The sequence below is a fragment of the Pipistrellus hanaki genome, assembly GCF_964339955.1.
Source record: "Pipistrellus hanaki genome assembly, chromosome: 1".
In the NCBI taxonomy this organism is placed as follows: Eukaryota; Metazoa; Chordata; class Mammalia; order Chiroptera; family Vespertilionidae; genus Pipistrellus; species Pipistrellus hanaki.
Window position 1 is genome coordinate 167,110,795 of NC_140503.1, and position 21,427 is coordinate 167,132,221.

Genomic DNA, 21,427 nt, shown 5'->3' on the forward strand with positions numbered 1-21,427 from the left:
TAAAAATATACTATTTATTATATATTGTAGTTGCAAAATTATTTCTCCTTCCAGTTGGAAAAATGGTTTTACAGATAAAGATATCAATAAAAGTGAAAGGCAGTTCCTTCAGGACCAATGGCTGTGGCTCCCAGGTCTTGCTAGATTGAATTAAAAACCTTGTCAATGGTTGTGCTATTAATTTTCAAGCAGATACTCTGCTCTTACCTCAAGTCCAATATATTCACCTTCTCACTTTCCATGCCAATCTGATCCTTCCCCCGTGGGCCCCTATTTTCACTAGCGGTGGCATCAATCTCCTGATAACTTTAAAGCTAATAACTTTAAAGCTTTAAAGTTATTAAAGTTATTAACTCTAATAACTTTAAAGCTCTGGAGTCATCTCCAAAACTTTGACTTCTTACTATTTTCACCTGATCTGCTTTCCAGTCTCAACAGTTTTACATTTATGATGCTTCCTATATGTCAATGAATTCTGACACTCCAGTGGTTCTTATTCATTTTCTCCCTCTAGCTTTCCATTATCACTCCTTTGCTGGAAGGCCACATCCCTGATCTTCTTGCCTCTTGCATGCCAATCCATCCCACACAGTATTTCCAGGTAAAACTCCCTCAAGGATGGCCTGCTTATATGAATTCCCTCTTCCAAAGTTTCAGTAGCTGCCCACTGTCTACAAAACTCAATCCAAGCCAAACCTCCAACACTAAAGGCCCTTTCTTTAGTGATTTTGGCTTCTGCTACCTTTGTAATCTTAGCCATCTTACCTCACCCCACACCTGTCATCTCCAGCCAAACTGAATGTCTAGCTTCTCCTGGAATTCTCTCAGGGCCATTTACGCCTGTTTACACCTATGAATCTGATCTGTAAGGTCCAGTACATATGCCAACTCCATCATGTCATTTTCTCAAAGTTTCCAGCCAGAAGCAATAGCCATATGCTTATGCTTAGAACAGTGCCTGGCAGACAAGAAATATTTATTTGATGAATGAATGACTCTTTCTCTTTTATACTTTCATAACATTTGGTATGTGTTCAATAGTACTTTTGTCATCTTGCCTTGGTGCACCAATTAGTTTATTAATTCAACAAGTAGTGACTGAGTACCCATGATGTGCAAAGGTTCCATGCTACAGAGTTAACTGAATAGTGGTCATCTCTCCCGATGGCAGTGCAAATGTGTCCACTGCATACATGGCTGTTTCCTCCCACAGTGACGTTTCCAAGGGAACAGACCACATCTTACCCCTTCTGGCTTCACTCATGGAGCCTAGCATACGGCTTTGCACAGCACCCAGTAAATGCTGAATTGAATAGAAATGGATTCTTTTCGGAATTAATGAAATAAACGCAGTTCAGATAAGAGATAGGATCCTGACAATCTGTTTCTGTCTCAAACAATTGAAAGGACAAAGATCTTTTACAATAATATCCCCAGAGGAGGTAGGTGCTCACTTGCTTCTTCATATCTGACTGCAATCCCTTTTCAAAACAGAACAGAACTCTGTTCTTATTGATCAACCACAAGAGAACGCCTAAACCAAGACAAAATCTGTCAAGTTTAGTTTCTTCAAAAAGTAATCAACCTAAGTGAGCAGCAGACTTAAAAACTGCACAATTTTATCTCTTGACCTTGACATAACCTGGCTTAAATAACACCTCAAATATTTTATTTTTTAATGTATGGAATGGATATTTGATGTAGCTATTATTTTAAATTTAAAAGAGATTTCTACAAATAATTTCACTTCATGATCTTCTTATATACCACTTAAAATAGGATTCAATTTACACACAGATCTTCCCTTAATATAATTACTGTCTATAAATAGGACTAGTAGAACATTCACTCTTTCATTTATAATTATGAATATTTATAGTAGACACAAAAGTGTTATGGAAATTCTGTGTCACTTCAAAGGAATGGGCCACTGTAGTCATACCCAGACATTGTGGTCCTGCCTCTAACCATAGCTGACTGGGGCAGACACTTGACTCATCGACCTCAAAGCTAGCCCAATCAGATACCTTCCTCCTGAAAATTGTATTTGGGACTGATACACCAGGTAGAATTAATGGTTCCACTGGGAAGGCATCTTTCCATGTGCGTAAAAAAGGAGGGTAAGCCAGTTTGCAGATGAAAGGGAATAGGCAAACCTGAGAGAGAAGCACAAATACCACTGAGAATTTAACATGTGTCAGGTACTATCTCCTTTAATTCTCTTAGGATGCAACTAAACTCAAGTGTTTACAGTCAAGACGCAAAGAGAGATTAATGGAAGAGACAGAGCAGGGATGTGAACCCAGCAGTCTGAGTCCAGAGCCCAGCTTGTTGGTGTGTTTACTCTGCCCTGGAATAGCAGAGCAGGGTGGGGAACCTTGGACTCAAGCAGTTGAGCACTGGCTTCCTTATCAAGAGATTTCCTCATCTTGCCTGAGGCTTGTCTGAACTTTCTGCCTTTGGATATTATAAGGAAGACCAATTTTTTCCCCTTAAATTCTCCCCCTTCGCAAAAATGTCGGACCTGTAGCCCAAAAGTCACACACCCCCTGGGTCAAACCCAACTTCATCATCCAAGTTCATGTACTTATGCTCCCATCACCACTCCCACAACCTCCTCTAATGTTAGTGCCGGTTTTACATTACACATGGGCACACATGCACAGCATGCATTTGCACCTGCTTCTACCCTGTACATACAAATCAGTTACTTGTTTGTTGGAACGTAGAGAGAAAAGCGCCAAGGGTTTGGAAGAAGATGCCTGGGATTTTAATTGATGGGCCTGGTTAAATTAGGAGGAAATATTTTGTTGTGAGTTGCTGTTCATAACATCTGCAATTAATGCTTTTAGTGTAATTAGGCAGTTCGAACATTAGCTAGAGAAGGGTAATTAAATCTATATTTTGCCTTTCTAACTGCAAAGGGAAACTTTCAAAACAACTGGGAAAGGCAAAACCTAGCCAAATCCATTTTTTACCAGGGAAGTTTTTGGCAAACTTCTGCTGGTATCTAGATGTATGTAAATCTTCAAATGGGTTATCATGACAGGCTCTATGCATTGTGAAAATGCCATCTCTTAGCATTATTGTTCTTCAAGGGAGAAGGCAAAACAATGAATTATTTTTATCAGTATATAATTTAAGTCTAGTACTTGTGGTTCTTGCCGTATGAAATGAGGCAATTGTATGTTGTTTTGGCTCTGATTTTAGACTGCTCAGGGTTAAATCACTGCTCACCACCTAGGTGCTATGCAACCTTGGGTGAGGTACTTTTGACTTTGGCCAAGCTCTTCTGTTACTTTCCTCCCTTTGGGCCTCTGTTTCTTCATCTGTAAAATGGGACAGTAGTCATCTCTACGTCACAGGATTATCGTGAGGATGAAGGGGACAATCCATTGTTGGGAAAGGCAGTCTGCCATAGGTCCAAGCACCTGCACAGCTTTATGCTGAGAGTGCCAAACTGCAAGTCTTAAGGTTCCTCTGACACTGAGCCATTTCTGAAGTCACACAGAGGAATAAATAGGTCAACGTGACACAGAGAGACTACCACCTGACTACTGACTCCCCAGGGGGAGCCTGGCTTGCTCACTACTTGCCATAAAAGGTGCTGAGCCCATGATCCTGGATTCCTCAGCTGCAGCACAAGTGCCTACACAGGCATCATCTGGTCCTATGGCGTCCTGTGGGATTTGGTGGCAGAGGGGCCGGCCCTGCCATGTGATGCCCTGGCTGTGCTGTAAATAAAAGTCATCGGCTCTTATCTTTTGAGTCTCATTGTCTCCTTTCGGTAACTATGGAGTTTTGGCCAGCCAGTCTTCTTGCTGCTTACTCGGGTCTTTTGGATGTTTTATTTCCTCTTGCCATCCTTTACAACAGGAGTTGGCAAACTTTGCAGGGAACCTGATATTAGTTTAGGCCTTAGGCATATTAGTCTCTCCTCTCTCTCTCTCTCTCTCTCTCTCTCTCTCTCTCTCTCTCTCTCTCTCTCTCTGTGTGTGTGTGTGTGTGTGTGTGTGTGTGCTTTTCCTTTAAAATCCTTTGAAAAATATAAAAACCATTTTAATTCACAAGTTCAACAAAAATTGGTTGAGGGCTGGACAGGACCCCACTCTTATGTGGCTGGGGTTCTTCCCTGATAACCACATAAAGCACTTAGAACACTATGTACCAGGTTAGTGAACATTCAAAAAACATGAGCTATTCTCGCACTTCGTGATTTTCATTTCATTATTCTCTAAAACTAAGGAACCCTGTTAGTACACAAAATAATGCCCCTAAATAGCAGAGAACTTTCTGGTATACATACAATGCACAGTGACTACTTGTTTCTACTCCTACAAGCGAGCTCGGCTTGGTTGGTGGCAGGGCAATTCTTTATAACAGACTTCCAATGTGGTGCCAAGAATGGGTTATGGGTATATGTGGACATGAAGTCACTCAGTCTTCGGGGCAGCTAGGCAACTGGCTCTGGATGCTACTTTGTTAACTCTGATGCACTATGCAAATATTTCCTACTTAGGCCAAGGCATGGCAAAAGTTAAGTTCTGCTTCAAATCATAGAGTTATTTCATAAAGTCCAGCTTTGGTGTATAGTCTAAGGAGGTTTCACATTTTCAGACCACTCTTCTCAACTAGGGTGTGGGAGGCATCAAATGTAGTAGAGCTCGAAGGGCGCTCTACTGATCCCAGGTGACTGTGGAATGATTTCTCCAACAGGACAGGAGAGAATAATGTCATACTAGCTGGTTAGCTTTTAATGGTCTAGACAACCTTGGAAAAGAACTATGAACAAAAGCAGCCAAGAAGTCATCAATGACATAAAGAATAAAGACAAGGTAGATCTTGGAGGATTGCCTAACTGGAAGATGAAGAAGTAAGGGGCAAAGGGAAGCCAGAGTGAAGCATAATTCAGCACCTACAAATTTCCAGGCACTGGTTCTAGTTAAGAAGGCAAATTCTCCAGGGCCAAGCCTAAAACAGTGGAGTGAGAACAATTCGTGGAAGAGCCTCATGGTACTGCCTTAAGCTCACCCTCCCTCAGTATTTGTAGCTCCTCAAGTGGTACTGGCAGGCTGGATTCACTGGGAATGACTCCAGAAACACCAGCATTTTCATCCCTGCCCTGCTCAGAGACAGGGACACTCATGTTGTCCATACCTCTGTTAATCCTTACACACCCCCAGCCAGACCCCCCACTCCCAATGACATCGAGGAGCTCTATGTTAATAAAGAAGCACCTGCCACATAAAATCATTATGCTGTGGCTGCACTCTGGTCCTGGCTGGGACGGGTGCCATTCAGCTAATCGGTGCTGCAGGAAGATTGTGTCCCAGTACCTCAGACTTCTCAGAAACCTTGAGGACTTTCTCCTGGAAAGAAGAGTCTAGACCAGCCTGGGAGAAAATTAGATCAGGAATAAGGTCATTAAGAAGTTCAGGCAGTCCTCATTAATCTGACCAATGGATCAAAGGCACGGAATGAGCCATTCAGCAAAGCAGAACCCAGAGCCTTAGAGCTCATCTCGCTTCATTTTCAGATCAACAAACCCAGCTCAGAAACATGACCTAAAAAGTAGGGATGATCAGACGCACCATTATTTTGTGTACTATAAAGAGAGAGGCAAATTACCACCAATAAACTACAATAGGCCATTGGTTGTGACTCATCCAGTTCCAGAGATGGCAAATGTAAAGACATAAATGTGGTGCCTGAGCACTGATGAGTGTAGTAAGCAATTGCCTCAGACACTCAGTACTCGGTCCTTAGGTCTCTTCCTAAGTCTCTACAAATGTAGCTTCATTTCACAGATCAGAAGCCTGGAGTCCAGAGGTGGGTGATTTACTCAAAGTCCCTGAGCTTCGGAGGAGCTGAGGCAGGAAAGGAGACCCGTGACTCCTACAAGGTGGCTCCAACAACTCCAGGTGGCCTCTCACTTCAAGGTATTGATCGCTAGCTCTGGGAAGCAGAACTAAATTTGTCTGTGGAACATTTGCTCTTGATTAGGCTGTGCTTGTTATAATATAAAAATTGAATAGCTGCCTTGAACACATACAAATAGGTTGGGAAAATCTGGGTAGATGTTTGCCAGTGGGAGAGAAGGTGCCTCTGGATTTAAAGTGCGCTCAGGGAAATCTATAACGTAGAAAATCCACATGCCTGGCAACAAAAGGCCTCCTTATGGCAGGGAGATGTGATGTTTTACTTGATTTTAGACAGCCTGTGGGATGTACAAGGCCTGTGAAATCATTTGGTCTGGCCCTGCCAAGGTATTAGGGGTGAGTTAATTAAATGTTCGACCAAATACAACAGGCTAATATTTAAACTGATAATTTTGTATGGCCTGAGAAGGATATTATCAATATCCAAATGGCCTTTGGCAAAAAAAAAAAAATGTTCCCTACCCCTGATCTAGACTTACTGGAAAGTGAGAGAGAGGAAAGGACAATTTTATTTCCTAGCTCTTCTCTCCACACCAAAGCTAGCATGCTAAGATTTCTCCACAACTCCTGTGCCACCAAATGCTAGGCCTGTCACCAAATGCTCTGGTGGCTGTCATGTGAACTCTCTAGCTCCAAGTGGCCCAGAAACCCCCCAGCCTTGAGAGGATGGACAAGGCCACACAAGAGCACAGCCCCCTCTGCAGTGCCCCCTCTGGCCAGGCTGGCATCAGGACACTAATTAGGCTTGGCAGAGAATGATCTGGAATGTTTCATCTGGCTGGTGCCCCAGATGCTAGGCACCTCTTGTCCACATACTGTCACTTCTAAGTTTAACTTAGGGAGGTAGGCATGGCCTCTAATTTTTTGTGGGGACAATCATGCTTTTACTCAGAGCACTTGGCCCCTGGATCACAGGTTCGAGGACACTGATCCTCTGGCTGGGAAATGTCTTGTTTTCTGAGGATGCCGATGACTTGGACAATAGAATAAAGTCGCATCCATATTCATTTGACCCGTTAGCAGCCTTGGAGCTCAGCCCACAGATCTTAAGATGACAGTGTGATTCATTATGTTCTCAAAAAACTGTGGAAACAAAACCCCGATGCTCCCTGGCCACCCTCTGTTGCCCACAGCCTGATAGCAAGGTGCTGAAGAGCACTCAGCAGAGAAGGAACAAGGAGCGGCTGGGCTCCTTGGAACAAAGGCATGGCCTTCTCACGAGGTATCTGGTTCCATCATGCCACCGTCTGGTGTTCTGACTGTGAGTGTGTGTGTGTGTTCCCAGCTTCATGAAGAAAGGAACCACTCTCAGAGCTGTGCCTTCAGATCAGTTGCTTGAGAGAACGCATCACTTCTCTTGAGATACTGGCTGTTTTCACAAGGAAGATGGGTACTTCCCTCTTGGAATGACGTGTGGGGCCGTCTGCCCTCTCTGTCTTCCTCTGGCTGTGGAGGGCCATGGGAATCTGGAAGGCGAGACACATGTGCTAGCCTGGGTAAAATGGGGGTGGCGATTCAGATTGGTGCTTGTATGTCAACAAACTGGATGATGTGACATTCTGGGTGTTGTGCTATGCTCCCTGCATTTAAGTCTCTTCTTGTATATTAAGTCGGAGTGTAGGTTTGTGCTTTCCTTCCAAATGATTGCAAACACACTTGAAGCCACCTAACACAGCCAGGAAAGGGCCCTGGACCTCCCAACAGCACCACGAGGGGCCTATGCGCTGGGGCCCCTCCGGGCACTCCTGAAAGTGAGACAGACAGCAGGAGGATGTCAGCTGCTCTTCCTCAGTCTCTCCCTCATGAGCAGGAGAAGCCCTGTGCACACACCCCATGGCTATCTTGTTGATATCTACAGGCAATGAGAGGCTGGCAGCCTAAACACGGATCACTGTGTGCCTGTACTCAGTCTAGTCTGGTTCTCTGTCTGGAAGATTACTCTATTTGTGAACATGAACCACTTCGGCAAGCCAGCTCATAATCTACAATTGTCTTTCACTGCATTTCTTTTTTTCTTCTGCTACAAAGAAATCTTGTTACAACTATGTTTTTCACTTCTGGGTTATACATTAGAACCACGTGGTGATGCTATAAAATTAAGCAACATCCAAGTTCTATCCCCAGAGTCTCAGGCTTCTATGCTCTGGCATAGGGCAGTGACATTGGAATGACACCATTAGCCATGTAATTGGAAACATTTTCAATGTATCACAGTATTTCTTAAATATTAGAAAACACCTCTACTCTGAGAATGAACAGAAACCAAAGATCTTACTGATCGGTATGCGTTTCTAGGATACAAGTCTGACACCTTCCCAAACTTAAGCTTTTAATTCTGTCCAATGAAACTACATCATGTATTTTGCTACCTGTGAGTAATGGGGAGATAGATATAAATGATCAAAAGGAAAAATTACTTCTTTTGTTCTGGAAAAAAAATGGAGGAAAAATGAGCAAAACCCTATCAAGGGGATGGTTGCTGGTTTCACATTAATTATTGTTTCAGTTCATTTAAGTGCCAGTATCATTTTCCCTTCTTTTCCTTCTTCTATACACACTGACAAATAATTAGGGTAGGGCATGTACAAATTTCAAATCTCACTTGAGGTTGAGATGGTATGAAATTTAGGAAGAATAAAAGCCTTATTACAGTACTCACATACAGGGTGGGGCATGAAACCAGAATAAATTGACTTTCTTATTTCCTGACCTGTACAAACTTAATTATGTAGACCTGATGTTTTAGTAATCTGATTTCCAAATGATGCAGTATTCTCTACCTTAATTTTTCTTGAGACAAATGCTCTAATTTTATTTGTAGCATTTGAGGGAAAGTAAAGTTCAATGTCTAATTTTTCTGATATATTTAGAGCTATTTTCCTGTGCTTTCTAGGAGACAAAATAGAGAAACAGAAATGGGATCAAATTCTATAAATAAATTATGGTTGGCTTGTCCTTAAATATTATAAACAGCTGAAAGGAAATGAAGTCATAGATATACATCAATTTTATTTTGAAAGCTGGCTAAGAGATGGCGTTAAAATTAAAGAGTTTTGCAAGAAGGAAAATGAAAAGAAGGGGGGGACACAACCTTGAAAATACTTCAAAAATAATGTAACTCTTATATATCTTTGTCAGTCCTTCAAGACATCGGAATCCTGTGACTTTTGTTTTATTTACTGGGCTGGTGGGATGCTCAAGTGACCACCAAAGTGTTGGGTATTAGCTGACAATCTGTCAGCAAGTTGCTTAATAATGTCTACATTTTGCCCAATATTCTAGCAACTCCTTCACCTTCTCCATATATTAATATACCCTGGAGGAAAAACCACAAGTTAAATAACAGCAGAACAGGAGGACCTTACAAGTAGACATGAATTTGGTTGGATTTTATGACCTTCCATGTCCCTTCAGAATTTATTTAAGGAATTGAGCGAGTCAAAATATGTTAGCTCGTGAAATTGTTTTTGGAACAGAAACCAAAAAAAAAAAAGGGTACTACTTTGAATTTACGTTTTCACCAATTCAGTCCATGCATGTGCCAATGTCAACCTCCGTCATCCATCCCCCACAAGCTGTCCCCTCAAATGCTCCCCGTGATACAGTCTGTCTTGTTGCAGACGGAGCCCTAAGGTGCCCCACAGCCAGAGCCAGCTGGAGAACTAGGGCTATTGTGAAGATAATTTTAGGTCAGAATACAGGCCAAAAACCCAAACTGGTTCTGCTTGAAATTGCCTGGCTGTCCTCATTTTATCACTTGGCTTTACATGGAGAGACACGACTAGTACGGAGACCTATATATAATAAATGACGAACAACTATGTCATTCTACACCAAGAGGAATGTAAAGGAGAGACAGAGCTTATCAATTTTTGAAAAGCCCTGGACACCTGGATGTATACTGTGAACAAATGTAATGGACAGGGAAATACAGCCCTCGTGTAGTACTTCTTCACCTGACCTAGCAGATTTATGGGGCCTGTGTTTGTACTCTGTAAAGTTCTTACCTCTCCCTAAGGATCTTTTGACTGGGGGGGAAAAAAAAAAAAAGGACTCTTGCCATGGGAAAGAACTTCCTGGTGGGTGGCAGGTACCAAGCCATCTGCAGAAGTGCAGGCCAAATCCTCAAAGCTTGCTGAATCCAGGTCCACCAGCCAATCAATTTAGGAAGAGATTGGCTCGTGTAACATTAACCTGGCAATGTTAGTGGCCAAGATCCAGATGCTGGATGTGAAATCACAGGTGGAATCTGCTGTTGGGCTACAACATGCCAAGATTACAGATGCATCCAAAATCATCGGGCTACGAATCAAGCAAGGCTGGTAGCAGAGACGCCACTCCAATGGAATTAGTGTGCCTGGTGATGATAAAGGCTCCCCTTAAGCCAACATTAGTTAGGGTCCTGTGAGCCCTCCTCTAGGCTTTGACCTTGAGGTCCCCTTTCCTCTCTCAATGTTGTCTTTGCCCCAGCCCAATGTTAGCAAGAATTCTGCCAAGTCAGTTTAGTGAGAAACCACGCCCCCCCCCCCCCCCCCACACACACACACCTTGATATCTGATCATTTTTAATACCTGACCAAGTTCTTCATCCCCCACCTTTCATGCTGTATGTCCTTGGCCTCCTTTCTGCAAGATTCCCACTAAGTCAGTTTAGCAAGAATCCCCCTACCTTTGATGTCTCCTCTTCATAATTTTCCATACATTGACCCCCTCATTCTGCTCCTTGGCTATAAATGCCCACATGTCTTTGCTGGGTTCAGAGTTGAGCCCAGGCTCCCTCCTTTATTGTGATGGTCTTGGCACTTCTATTGCAAGAGTCTTGAATAAATCTCCCTTACCCTTGTCACAAGTGTCAGAACGATCTTTTCTCCCTCAGTGATGGCTGTGCTGCAAGAGGAGCCAAAGGTCAAGGCATTGGTAACAACAGATGTCACTGTCTGCTCAGCAGGGAGCTTCAGTTTCCCTTTTGGCGATTTCTTGGTTTAAAGAAACTGTTTCAAAGAAAAACTTTAGTCATTATTTCACTTGCTTTGCCCACTAGTTTAGCAAGCAGCCAACACTGACTATTTTAGTTTTGAGGTTTCACCTTTAAATAAACTGTTTATGTTGGAATGGTTTTAGATTTACAGAAAACATGGGCTATTTTAGTAATGAGGTTTTACCTGTAAATAAACTATTTATTTTGGGATAGTTTTAGGTTCATAGAAAAATTTCAGAGATAGTACAGAGAGCTTCCATGGACCCCTCACTCAGGCCCCTTCCCCCTGTTAATATTTTTTTTTTTTTGTCAAAACTAAGAAATCAGCATTATTACACTACTATTAATTAAACCTTTAAACTTAATTACAATTATGACTAGTTAGACTCTCCTTGGATTTCGTCAGTTTTTCCATTAGTGTCCTCTGTCTGTCCCAGAAACCAATTCAGGGACCACCTTGCATTCCGTCTTCCTGTCTCCCTGGTCTCCATCTTTGCTGTAATCATCTTGCTGGTCTTGAGGAATACTGTCCAGCTGTCTAGGAGAATGTCCCCCAAACTAAGTCTGCTTGTATTTTCTCATGAGAATGGGGTTCTGGGGTTTTGGGGGAAAATGCCACAGAAGTGAGGTGTCCTTTTTATCACATGACCCTATTTTGGGGATTATTTTTATTGTTCCGAGCGTTGCAAATATGGCAGCTTTTTGCTTGTTAATGTTAGAGCAAGACCCTTCACACTCCATAGCTATCCAAAGGGAAATTCACATCCAAAGTATTAGGTAGAGGCTTTATTGAAGATTTCACGATGGAAAGTGGTAGAGGGTAGGGAGGATAGTTGCATGGTAAATAACAGCACAAGTTAATGAAAACCCCCACCAGTATCAGTGTTCCGCCTTCTTCCACAGGAAGGTAATCTCATGAGTCTTCCACTTGCCCAGAAAGCCTCTGTGCCCATCAACTCCAATCCATCTGTACCCCAGATACACCCAACTCTTTAATGCATCTCTGCACCCACCATCTGGTTCAGCAAAGGCCCCTTTGAAGACCCACCTGCACAAAAGTCTCTGGGGATAATAAATAAGAAACACGTTTTTCTATCACAAATAATTTTTTCCTTTTATATTAAAGAAGGTTTATTAAAATCTTTTTTACTCACAGTCTATCAGATGAGAAATGGCTTCAACACAAAGTCCACCCATGCAAGACAAACTGTAGAATTAAGGCAAATTGTCTCAGCCCCAGTAACTAGGCAGCAGGATGGGTGAGTAGAAGCTTATTTTGCCTAAAGGTTCAATATCAGCTTTCTTCAAAGCCATGTTTACAAGGCACACACAAATTCAATTATCACACTGCTTTAGTTGCTTTCCACTCACTCCTCCTTCTCTGTGTCCTAAATGGTTTGTAGGTAGCTCGATCTCTAAACTTCCCAGGGAGGCAAAAATTAATCTAGAGTTCTCATTCATTTACTCACTCAACAAAAATTATTCTTTGTATATTGTTGCTAAATAAGCTATGTTACAGTTCTATCACACAGTTCTTCACTTATGTTTGAATTCAAGAAATATTAGCTAATCTCCTACTAAGTTTGTGGAACTGGACTGGATTCTAGGATAAATAAAACAGACATAATCCCTACCCTCGTAGAATCTATAAACTAAGGCAATGATTTTCAACCTTTTTCATCTCATGGCACACATAAACTAATTACTAAAATCTTGAAGCACACCAATATATATACATATATTTTTCCTATCTAACAAATCATAGGTATAATTTGATTCATTGACACTGGGTGGCTATTGTTGTGTTGGCTACTGTTATTTTTTATTTGACAATCTAAGGGTCAGTGCCCAGGACCAAAAGAGTCAGGTATTACATGTTTTAAAAATCATATAAAACACCAGGTTGAAAATTACTGATCTAAGGATATAGATATTAAACACATAATCATAAAAACAAGGTATCATTTTAAGAATTATGCCAAGAATCATAATGAAAACATCAAGGAAGGATGAAATGAGACTTACTCGTGTGTGTGTGTGTGTGTGTGTGTGTGTGTGTGTGTAATATAATCTGAAGGGTGTTTTTTTCTCCTTTTTTTCAGGGTGTTAATAGGAGCTGATTTACTCTTTTAGAGTAAGGGTTAGGGAATGCTATCAGAAGGACTAACATTTATAGGAGATCTGAAGGATGAGTAAGAGTTAACTACACTGACTATGAAAAGCACAGCTCAGGCTGAAAAGGCCTACTGGAATGTTCTAAGAGCTGCAGAGGCCAGTGTGTGTGCAGCATAGAGACCTGTATGACCTCAGCACTCATGCAGAGCCAGGTTAAGACCATGTCCAAGTGCTGTCCTTCATATAGGCTGTGGTGAGACGGCTCGGGAGGACAAGTGTTAGTACCTCCTATGCTTCGTGAAAGAGCACGGTGTGAATAAATGCTAACTAACCTGTCCCGCCTCCCTAGCTGTTCACCCTGTGCTTACACACCCACTGCCACGTCTCAGGTTATAGTATCCACACACACAGCCACGTCCCTTGTGTTACAGTATCTGTTTGCAAGGACAAGAATGAGGCAACAAACCCACAGCTCAGCTCCCTGACACCACGTGCCATTCCTCACCAGGGTTTGCCGCAGATAAAGGTGGGGGCTTCTCCCTACAGGAAAAGGAAAGGCCTATATTTGTAGACTGGACACCATGATAGTCCCTTCAGCTTATCTGCCTCTGGGTTCAAGGATAACTAACTACTTGGTTGTTGCAAAGACTTGTGTCTGCAACTGATCATCCCTCCTTAACTAATAATTCTGTCAAGTGGTTTAATCTCCTCAAAATTCCAATACAGAATCTGGGTTCATGTTTTGTAAATAGTGTAAAAAAAAACTTGGTATTTTTTGTTGATTCTTCGGTTTAATACCCAGGCAAAGTAACAAAAAATAATAATAGAACAAGAACAAAAAGTACTAGTTATGAAAACAATGGCTGTACTAACCGAGCTGCTGCCAATACACAATGTTCCCCATTAGCATTTGTCAAAACTAGGAACTAAAGTACCTGTCAATGAGTTTTGGATTCATGGGGACCTACTGGATGCAGCCTATGTATTAGAAACAAAAGGAGCAGAAGTGTGCCTGGCGGGGAAAGAGGAGGTGGCCAAAAGGACCTACGATGCTTGGGCAAAGGGGACTTTCTAAAGTGAACGTTCCCAGTCAGACTTCAGGACAGTAAGAACCGAGTCAGAAGACCTGCTGGGTTCTAGTGCTTGGTGTGCCATTAACTAACTGTGTGGTCCTGAGCAGGTCAGTTTCCCTCTCTGAGCCTCCATTTCCATATCTGCAAAATGGCAGTGGTTGGGGAGATTGTGAAAACTTTAAATCTACCTCGAAGATCTCTCATAATTCAATTTTATAATTCCATGACTCTAGACCCCCACGGTCTAGTATAGTAGCCAGCAGGCACAGGTAGCCATTTAAATGAAATTAGAATTAAAAGAGCAGTTTCTCAGTTGAACTAGTCATATTTCAAATATTCCATAGGCACATTCAGCTATGGCTGCTGAACTAGATGGTGCAAACAGAGAACGTCTCCATCATCACAGCGAGTTTTATCGGACAGCTCTGTTCTAGATCTCTCTCTTTTAAAAACACTACTCATGTTCTTAGTTATTGACTTCATTGCACAACTAATTATTGCCGCCACAAATACTACTAAGAGTTGACATTTACTGCGTGCTACTAGTGCTAGAATTGGGCTAAGGGCTATTTTGATTTAATGCTCATAGCAACCCTCAGCAATAGCGACTGAGCCATTCAGTCCCATTCTAGAAGTAGCAGAGCCAGGACTTGAGCCCATTGACTAGCATATTCCAGAGCCCACATATTTCACCCTTGCCCCAAGCTTGGTTCCTGGTCTCATTGTCTTATGGCTGTGCCTCATGGATTTCTCACAATCCCTTGTTGTGGACACTGGGCCTTGGCACATGCAACATCCTAGGATGCCCTCCCTCTCCTCCTTCTCTTTGCTTGGCAACTTTCTATTTACCTCTTAAAAACTAACTCAAATACCCCTCCTCCATCAGGCAAAATAGTTACCCTGACTGCTTAGGGTCCCCACTCCACTTCACTCAGACCTCCCACACAGAGCCCACCAAGCTGTGTTATAGGATTTGTTTGCAAGTCTGTTCTCCCACCAGACCCTGAGTGCATTCCAGAGGAGGTATATGACTCAATCACTGTTTCATACCCCCCAGTTCAAAGAAGGTGCTGCGTCAATGTCTGTTGAACGAAAATATCAAAATACCATTCTGAGATTAAGAGTCACTACCTGTTTTCAATCACTCTGGCTTATCTGGATGTTTTCCATTTTCCCTGGTACGTGCCATGTAGGTGGTTCATTATCATTTGATAGTTCATTATCTGTCAGCAGAGGGCTCCAGGGCCTTCAGGTAGGGAGCAAAGTGAAATACATGCATACATACAGAAATAATTAATTATTTCTGAGACTAGTAATTCTTCCCCAGCTGCTCTGAAAACAGGCTGTCATTTACAGGCAAGGAAATACTGCCAGTTTCTCCTAATTCTGGTGAAGTTCTGTCCACTTTTCCAGTGCCCCAGGACATGGCAGTGCTCTGGGCTACCTGCCTGCCTTAACAGAGGCCACTCAGAAATACTGTAGATCCGTCAGGGTGCAGCTTGGTCGTGATCCTGCCTCAACTCCTCCCACAACAATGGGACTCGCCTGCTTTATGAGGGATGTTAAAGTTACGCACAAGGCCTACGAGCGCAGTAAAGAGACACCTGCACACTCCTCACATTCTCCCTGGGAGCAGAACAAGACCATCCCACTCCCCGCCCTGCAGTTCTTCACCCCAGACACAAACAGAAGAACAAAAAGTTATCTCCCTTCCCCGTTCTCTAAAGTCATAGAAGCACCTCTGTTTAGAGGCAACTTTTTGCTTCTGCATTTTAAAAAGAGTTAAGCTAGATCCAAATCTAAACAAAACAAAACAAAACCCGAAGCAATCAACCCGACAAACAAACCAACAAAGAAACAAAATCAGAACTTTATCAGAGCAAAGTATAGGAAGAGAAACACAATTTGAGGAAGATTTCCTGTGTGTATCAAGACGCTTCTGGGCAGATTATTCTTTTGTATTCCAACAATCCTAAAAGGTGTGCTGAGTGATCAAATTTATAGACAGAGACAGTGAAGTCCAGAAAAGAAGCCCTAAATAATAGAATGAGCATGGGTTTAATGGGTTTAGAGATATCTAAGTTCAAATTTGAGTGCCATTAGCTCCGTGGATTTGGACTAACTATCAGACATCCTTAAGACTCTATTTTCTCATTTGGAAATAGAGATCAGTAATACCAATCTTTCAGAGTTGCTGAACAGCCGGATAAGGAAATGTCTGTAAGGAGCCTAACACATGCTGGCACCTTATTAGATTTAATGTTAGTTACCCTTTCCTTTATCTGCTAAATGGTATAGTTGTATTTAAAAGTAGGGTCATGGACCCCAAATCCAAGTACTTTTTAAAAAAATATATAATTTATATTGTTGATAGTATTACAGATATCTCCCATTTTTTCCCCCTTTCACCCTTCTCCATCTAGTCCCTCCTCCCTCCCCCAGGGCTTCACTGCCCTATTGTCCGTGTCCATGGGCTATGCATACAAGAATAGAAGTGTTTTATCTCTTCTCATCCTCCCCGCACCCTACCCACACACACTACATCGAGGTATGTCTGTTGTTTGCAGCTGTGGAAGGAGAACTTGTCTGAGCTGCTCCTCTACCACTTGTGGTGATAGAATCAGACTAGCTGCATTTGAGTGTTTTTTCCCCTTGTACTAGCAAAACACTCTATTATTTTATATATCTATGCCCCGTTGTAAATCTCTTAGAGATGGAAATCAGAATACATAAATCATGCATCTTCCAGTGCATTATAATGTGCCTTCAGCACAGACTGATCATATAAACATCTCTGCCAGCTACTTAATGTCGTAGAACTGCCTAGGAAAAAGCTTTATCGTTGGCAAAAGATAATAGGATAATTATTGGGTTTTTGAATCCTATGGAATTTGCACAAAGCCAGTAAGACATAGAGAGCAACAATAGCCTTTCTTGTCCTAAATCTCTCTCATAGTCCCCCTGCTTTGAAGTAGGCTAAGCAAATCCACACTTTTTGCTTTTGTAAGAAGTTATGGGTTGCATTTAGAACCAGGGAAGATTTCAGTCTCAGTAGTTTTCCTCCAGAAATCTGGAGGATTTCCAGTCTCAGAGCTGTTTAGAAATACATCTGTCCTTCAAATCTAGACTCCAGGAAATGCACTGTTATCTTACTGTAGAATTTCTTTTGGTCACAGCTCCCTCTTCAACTTTTGAGTCTATGAAAATGGTCTTACCTGACAACGCATTTCCCAGCCTGGGCACCCTTTCTCTACCCTTGGTGTCCTAAGAACATTGTAGAGACAGCTATGGTCAAGTGAACAGGTGCAAAGCTGGGATTGGCATTGAGTTCTGGCTCTGCCCTTTTCTTTGTGGTTTTGGACATGTGCCCTCACTCCTAGGAGTCTTGACTTTCTTCATCTACATAATGGGAATACTAGCGGACTGTCAATAGCTTGTGAGGATTGAGGGTCGTTTTGTACCTGAAACCTCTGTGGGAAATACAAGGTGCTATTCAAATGTTCTTATTAGAATTTAAGGAGCAAGGGCCTTGAAAAAAAATGTATGTCCAGGGTTATATTTTCTAATTTTATTCTTTTTTTAAAGTATGTTTTTATCAATTTTTAGAAAGAGAGAAAAGGGTGGGGGGAGATTGAGAGCAACATTGATCTGCTTCCTCCTGCATGCCCTCTTCAGGGGATCAAGCTGGCAACTGGGGCATTTGCCCTGACTGGAAGTCTAACAGGTGAACTCTCAGTGCATGGAACGATGTTCAAACAGAGCCCCACTGGCCAACACAGTATTTTCCATTTTTAAATTGAAATTCATACTTGCCACTAGTCTGATTAATTTTGTTTTTTAAAAATATGTTTTTATTGATTTTTAGAGAGAGAGGAACAAGAGGGATAGAGAGATAAAAACATCAATGAGAGAGAAACATCATTGATCAGTTGCCTCCTGCATGCCTCCCACTAGGGATCAAATCCACAACCTGGGTAATGTGCCCTGACCTGACCAGGAATCGAACCAATGATCTCTTGGTTCCTGGGTTGAAGCTCAACCACTGAGCCACGCTCAGCCAGGCTGAATCTGATTAATTTTGGATCAATGTTCTTGGGGTCTAAGAGTTTAAAGACCTTAACTAACAAAATTGCCTCCAAAATACTCAGCTGTGTGCATTAAAATGTAGCTTCAAAGGCATACTACATAACAGACTATAATAGAAAGAACACCAGATCAGGAAGTAAAAACACCCATGACAGACTCCCAGGGCTCTCACTGACAGCCTCAGTGACACATCCTGAGCCATTCTGTCCCCAACCCCATTTCCTTATCGACAACTTGAAAGAACAAGCTATGCCTTTGCTCTTTGCAAGAGAAGCCTATAGATTGAAAGCCACGGCCCAAATAAACTTGAGCTGGTACTACTGTTAGTGTAAGGACACCCATAAGTACCAGACCCTCCTGAGGAACCTTATGACTTTTCAAAGAAAAAGTGAATCATTTAAGGATCAAATTCTTGCAGAATGAATGTTAGATGTTCTTAACCTTATTGGGGTTCCAGTACTGGAAAAAGGCACATAAGTACATACATGCAAATTTGGATACAATTTCAGTGTGTCATGGACTTACTGGTGCTCATTTATGGGTCATCTATGTTTTGGCTGATCTCAGGTTAATAATCTGTTTTAGATCATAAAGAGCTAATATTAAAACCTATCTGATTTAATATTCTTGTTTAATAGATGACAGATGCAAGCATGGAGTTTATCAGTGACCTTACCATAAATGTTAAATATAGTTTTAAATATGTTTTTATTTCCATTTTTATTGAAAAGTGAAAACACACATTATATAGAGAAAGCTTAGTTATTTGGAATATTTTATTTACTAGAACATTGAATTCGTCATCCCTATTAAATCAAGACAAGCTTAGGGATATTGCATCCATTTTTTATACCATAAGTTGATTTCCATTTTGAAAGGATGCTGTGTACCAGTAGCAAGGAAGCACAGACTGAGGTAATCCAATGTCCCATTTAAAGACAAACTGCTAATGCTTTTATCGATAGAAGGATATTTTATAAGCCAGGGGTTAAGCTTAAATTCTTAGACGAATTTTGATCTAACAAATTAATTAGGTTTTCTGAATTTACACAACTCCCAGCCAATCAACTATGGTATGTTCTGCCAAATACCTCATCAAAAAGAAAAATCTAGTGTTCCTTAAGTCTGATGCTAAGGAAACTATATTTTCATAAAAATAAAGTCAAGAAAATGCATACACATTATAATTCTCACATTTAGGAGTCCAGGTGATAAGGACCCACATTCTCATCGCAGACGGGACATGGTGCCTGCCACTTATTCACTGTCATGACAACCAGCAGAAAATGCTCTCCTGCAAGTGGGGTTTGTTCGTGTTTTCTGTACACCATGCTAGAACAGGCTATCAGCTTCACAAGTGAAAAGAAAATGAGCAGGTAAACCATTGAGTTTACAGCAAGGTCCAAGCTACACAACACATTCTGTGTACTGTCAAAATAACAGCATTTTGTTGTTGTTGGGCATTCTGAGTCAAACACAGGGCAAATGTGGGTTGTTCAAAACCTTGCCGTGAGTGCTCTGTAAAGAATACAGGTGCCTTTTCAAATCTAAGCTACTAGTGTCACTAAAGTTTGACCAGAATAACCATGTAAATGGTGTCACTTTGACTAGCAAAGTCTTATGAGGTAACAGCTGGTTTGTGTCAATGAACTCTGTCTCCCTACTTAGAGTTTTATGTGCCTTCTTAGACACCCATCCCTGGTTAAGTCAAGAAGAAGTTGGGTCATTTCCTTAGAACTCCTGTCACTTCAACATACCATCTTAGAAAGCCTTTGTTGTCATTGTTTTATTGTTTGTTTCCTAAGTGGCTCTTGCTTAAATAGTGAATGACCTCTTCCCACTAATGTTGAGAAGATTATAGTGTGGTGATTGAGCCTGAGAGCTTCAGAGCCTGTATTCCAGATCCAAGTCTAGTTCCTGCCCCCACTGCCATGCAGAGTCTGAGCATCAGCCATGTCACCTTTAGAGAGGAGGTCTCGAGGCCGCCAGGCCAGTTTGACTTGCCAAGGCAGACAGACTGTTTCACCAAATGTGACCCACTTTCCTGCTTCTTCCCGCCTGTCCCTTCGGGGTTCGAGCCCCAGCTGGCTCATGAGCTATCCTCTGTTGGATGTCCCTGGAGAGGCCAGGATGCTCTCAGATGTCGGTGGCGGTGGGGATCACTTTTCAAATTTTAATGTTTCTTGTCACTCCTTTCATTCTGGAAGAATTATCATAAAGTACAATCTTCCATGGAAAAGTTTGCTCATTGCAAGTATGTGCCCCAAACCAGACATATGAGCTGGTTGACCTGCTCACCCTTATATAACCTCAGATTTCCTGATTAACTCCTTTAATCTTAATTTTTTTTTTTAAGTTCAAAGCTTCTAAAGCTTTTTACTCCTAGTCTCCTGGGCACCGATGTTGGGTCCCAGGCTGTCTTACCACATTGCTTTGGCAAAACAATAGTTCTCCCTGGAATTTTAAAACATATAATGAGGCTGTTCTCTGGCTTTGTAACTTTTTATCTCAGCATGAACTCTGTTCTCATCAAGCAGCTTTGGTTTTGGTATAAGAACTTAAATTTTTTTTATCCTTTAAGAATAACCCAAATCAATAAAGGCTTTAGACAATAGACCTCTTGCTTTTCTTTGGCTATTTCTCTTGCTTTTATAAGCAAAGCTATCTAAGCCATTAAATCTAATAAGTGAAATTATATTTCCCCCGGGGAAAGGAATTTCAAATGTTAACTTTCACTCTAACTTATAAGGAAAGCTATGATTAAAAAAAAAAAAACAACAACAACAACAAAAAACACCCAAAAAACAAAACACCATTAAGTAGATAACTACAGAACCAAATAAGTATTCATGTTCCACCTAATAAACATCCTACTTACTAATCAGAAGACAGAGGTATAAATGATATAGCTATTAATGTATAGAATACTTGCTTTTTTATGGGAAGGGAGAGATGAATTTTAGATATTCCAGAAAATGTATGAATCCACTGAATGTATTTCTCTGAAAAAGCCATTCATTCTAATGCCACTGGTCTCCTCCTTTTTAAATTCTTCTAATTATTTTAATAGGGAGGAAGCAGGTAAGAAAGAAGGGAAACACACATCCTACCCACAAATATACATGTATATACATACCACACACACACACACACACACACACACTACTGGCAAACAGATATCCACTGTACCTGAATGTCATTATTTTGACATTTTTCCATGAAAGATCCTTGTGACC

The 21,427-nt window shown here is 41.5% G+C and overlaps 1 protein-coding gene across 1 annotated transcript in view; it reads right to left on the reverse strand.

The window, feature by feature from the left end:
* The window catches only part of PARM1 (prostate androgen-regulated mucin-like protein 1), a 100,190-nt gene that overhangs the window by 60,337 nt on the left and 18,426 nt on the right, over window positions 1-21,427 (reverse strand). The gene's annotated exons all lie outside the window — the stretch shown is intronic.